Source organism: Camelus bactrianus, unplaced genomic scaffold, assembly GCF_048773025.1.
Source record: "Camelus bactrianus isolate YW-2024 breed Bactrian camel unplaced genomic scaffold, ASM4877302v1 HiC_scaffold_44, whole genome shotgun sequence".
Taxonomy (NCBI): domain Eukaryota; kingdom Metazoa; phylum Chordata; class Mammalia; order Artiodactyla; family Camelidae; genus Camelus; species Camelus bactrianus.
This window is the reverse complement of record NW_027413960.1, coordinates 6,287,988-6,292,486: the sequence shown is the minus strand read 5'-3', so window position 1 is coordinate 6,292,486 and position 4,499 is coordinate 6,287,988. Positions and strand designations below refer to the sequence as shown.

At 38.1% G+C, this 4,499-nt stretch overlaps 1 pseudogene; it reads right to left on the bottom strand.

Moving 5' to 3' along the window:
• Nucleotides 1–208: 208 nt before the first annotated feature.
• On the bottom strand, nucleotides 209–1,969 carry LOC141576905 (60 kDa heat shock protein, mitochondrial-like; annotated as a pseudogene).
• Nucleotides 1,970–4,499: the final 2,530 nt, after the last annotated feature.

Here is a 4,499-nt window from a genome sequence, read left to right as displayed (position 1 = left end):
GTACAAATGTCTTTTTACTCTTTTGTCTTTCACATACAAAAAACAAGATAAATTATCTGTAGGCATGGGCAGTGGCAGCAGTAAACCATTATATGTTTTCCACTGAAACTAGTAACTGATGGTTATAGTTATTTCCTTATACAATAAGCCACCTTTTCTTCCTTCATTTCCTTCAACTGACTTCTCTGAAGTTATTGGTGAGGAACGCTGCCTTGAGCTTCCTTCACAACTCAGTAACAATGGTTAAGCACTATTTCAGAAATATAACATGCTACCTCCCATACCAACTCCCATTTCATCATTCTACCCATTAGAGGGTCCTTCTCTTTAGAACTTCCTGTGACTACATCTTCCGCTATAATTAACCAGGAGGCCTCTCCAGCATCATCCAATAAATTACTTCTTACAACCTTCATTGGATCTTTGATTCCTTTATCATCAAATTCACATAATCTACAAGTGTACTGCTGTAACCAACTCCTGAGGAGCTTTGCCTAGTTTTCTCAGCTATCACTGATCCTTCAATATCTGAATTCTTAGTAATGGTCATTGCAGGAATTTTGAGTGTTCTTTTAATAATTTCCATATCAATTTTTGATCTGCTTTAGCTTGAGTTATTGAGTCCAAGGCTGGAATGCACTGAAGCAGAGCACAAACACCTTCCAGAACAATGCGTTCCTCAACAGCAGCTCATGTAACACTGAGAGCACCTGTAACTCTTTTTATTCACTTCAACACCATCTGTCTCAACCAACTTTCAGCAAAATTACTCCACCTGAGTTCTGTCAGATGATAATTTCACTTTATCTTTTCACATTTACTGGTTGTAACATATAATAGCTCAATGATCTCTTAAATATGTTTTGCAGTTTGAACTTTGTCACCTTTTTCTTTCAAGAGCATGGCATCATCTTTGGTCACAATGACCTCCCCAACTTCTCCTAAGTCTAGAGGCTTAACAACTTCAAGATTTAGAGTCAATCCTTCTTTTTCAAACACGGCAATATCAGAATAATAGCTAAGATTTTAATATGCTTCTTTCTATTTAATATGCTTCTTGGTCACCAAAACCAAGAGCTTTAACTGCTATAACTTGAAGACCAACTTTTAGCCTACTCAAAACAAGTGTATCTAGACATTCTCCATCAACATCTTTAGCAATTATGATCAAGGGCTTACAGTGAGCATAGGCAAGTTAAGAGCAGCTATAATAAACTGAAAAGAAGAAATTTTCTTTCATTCAACAAAGCATAGGCATCTTGTAATTCACATTTCTGACATTTTGATGTATCAATACAGTATAGAGAAATATAACCTCAATAAAATTCATTCCCTCAGTAATTTCTAATTCATCATTAAATGTTTTTCCATTCTTTACTGTGATGACACTCTTTCTTCTAACCTATTTTATTGCATCAGATATGATGTAGCATTTGTCTCCATTTGCAAAACTCCCAACAACGTGAGCAATTTCTTCAAGGGTTGCCACAGGTTTAGACTACCTCCCAAGTTCACCAATTACAACATCACCAGATACCATCACACATCTCCTGATTTTCACTAGATTAGCATCTTGGTTAATCTTCTAAAAGCCTTCTTTGGCAATAAAACTTGCCAGCACAGCAGCAGTAGCATATCATTCCCATCCTCTTCATTTATGCTGTTGGCAACATCTTAAACAAGTTTAGTGCTAATATTTTTGTATTTATCTTTTAAATCAGTGGATTTTGCAATGGTCACATCATCTCTTGTTATTTTGGGACTTCCCAAGCTCTGTTCAACAATCACTGCATTTCCCTTTGGCCCACAGTAACAGCTACAGCATCAGCTAAAAGGTGTACAGCGTGAAGCATTAAGAATAGAAATCTGCAACCAAGTTTACATATTTGGCATAAGCCTAAGTGTGATGAGAAGCCAGTGCCTTGGACATTGGTTTTATCTGGGGAAGGACTGTCAGTAATTGAAACATTTCTGCCAGGCAGCAGCAGGGCATCTGTGGTGAGTGAGGAAAAACTAAATTCCTTTCCCTTGTTATTCATTTAATCCTGAGGTAAACAAATTTAAATTTGAACACACTTGAATGGAATGCCTAAAAGGGTAAAATTCATCTCACATTTATGTTATAGAAACTATCATGCTCTTAGAACAGATACATTTGAACACAATTTTCTATTGAGTAAAACAGAATCAAAATTTGTAGTTGCAAATTAAGAACTCCTGAAGCCTACAAATAAAATGTGAAAGTTATATTTTGGGTATTATATCTGACTTATCAAGCAGTCAATTTTTTATCTACTCTAAGTTCTCTGAGAACTGAGTTGAAATTGACTTAATTTAAAAATAGAGCAAAGAGCCTTCTGCACATTCAAAACTTAAGACATAAACTCACTCAAATAAAATTTGTTAAATTCACTAATCAAAGAGTTCCTCAGGCCTTAACCCAGACTAATGCTTTTGAGTGACTGAGCAATATCCTTGTTCAACAGCCTTAAGAGAGCCTTTGCATTTTTTATCAAACAATATATTGCAATTAACAATTAATTTTGCTTCAGTAAACTTTATTTCCCATGGTAGAAAAACATGTGATATGTTTTCAAACAAATGCTGTTAAGAAGTGTATTAATTTAAAAAGGCTTTGGAATGAGGGCATGGCCAAAATGGCAAAGTAGGGAGACCCAGAGCTCATTTCCTTCTATGGGCACATCAATATGACAACAATTTGCAGAGTGACTGTTGATGAGAAGGACTTGAAAACTAGCAGAAAACATTTTCCACAACTAAATTTATAAATAAAGAACCACAATGAGACAAGAAGGAAGGGCAGAGAAGTGCTATAGTCAAGATTCACATCCCTGGGTAGGAGACCCACAAATGGGAGGATAATCACAACTGCAGAGGTTCTCCCCAAGAAGCATGGGGTCCAAGGCTCCCTGCTGCAGGAACCTGAACCGGGAAGATGAGCCAGCAGAACATCTGGCTTTGAAGGCCACTGGGGCTTGTGTAAAGGCTTCTACAGAAGGCTGTAGAAAACAGAAACTTCAGACTTAAAGGGCTCAGGAAAAGTCTCACATGCTCCAAGACCCAGCACAGAAGAAGTAATTTAAAAGGACACTGGGTCAGACCCACCTGCTGATGTTGGAGAGCCTCCCAGAGAAGTAGGATGCAAAAGAGAACCCCTGGGACACAGATGCTGGTAGAAGCCATTTTGGGGAGCTTGTTCTACCAAGAGGACACTCATGCTGCCAAGTGCCACTATGGAGTTAGCAGTAGGGGCTTACCAACAAACCAGCCAGTCAGCTCCAGTCCTAGGACATTTTAGGTAAAGCAGCCATTCATGTGTGGGCCTAGTCCCTACCCACAAGCAGGCTGGCATCAGGACCCCAGAACCCAACAAGCAGTGCTCCATGATGCAGCCCCATCTACCTGCAGGCTGCAGACAACTTGATGAAAAGACAGTTCCCGCTACCAGCATACTCACAGCAGTCAACTCTGTAACAGAAGGGCTCATGCAGCCCACATATGGAGCATCGCTTCAGCATAAAGCTCCTGTGACCAGACGGGAGCATGCTGGGGCCGACAGGATGTCTCCTGCATAAGGCTACTTCTCCAAGATCAAGAAACATAACTGACCTACCTAATCTGTAGAAATAAAAACAGGTATCAGGCAAATGAGGTGACTGAAGAACATTTTCACAAGGAACACAGTAAGACTCCTGAACAAGAGCTAAGTGAAGGTAGAGATAAGAAGTCTACCCGATAAGGAATTCAAGTTATTGATTATAAAGTTGCTCAGTGAGCTCAGGAGAAAAATGGATGAACACACTGAGTTTAACAAAGAGGTAGAAAATATAAAAAAGAACCAAACAGAGCTGAAAACTACAAAAACTGAAATAAAAAAATGCACTGTAACAAATCAATAGCAGACTACATGATACAGAAGAGTAGATCAGCAAACTAGAAGACAGAGTAGTGGAAGTCACCTAAGCAGACTGAATTCATATCAAGTATCTTTTCAGATCACAAGAGTATGAGACCAGAAATCAACTACAAGAAAAAAAAAAAACCTGCAAAAAGCACAAACATGTGGAGGCTAAACAATATGCTACAATATGCTACTAAACAACCAATGGGTCACTGAAGAAATCAAAGAGGAAATGAAAAAAAAATGCTTGGAGACAAATGAAAATAAAAACACAATGATCCACAGTCTGTGGGATGCAACAAAAGCAGTTCCGAGAGGGAAGTGTATAGACATATGAGCTTGCCTCCGGAAACAAGAAAAATTTTCAACAACCTAACTATACACCTGAAGGAACTAGAAAATGAAGAATAATCAAAACCTAAAGTTAGTAGAAGGAAAGAAATAATAAAAATCAGAACAGAAGTAAATGAAATAGAGACTAAACAGGCAGTAGTAAAGATCAATGAAAGTAAGAGATGGTTCTTTGAAAAATGAACAAAATTGATAAACATTTGGCAGACTTATCATGATGAAAAGA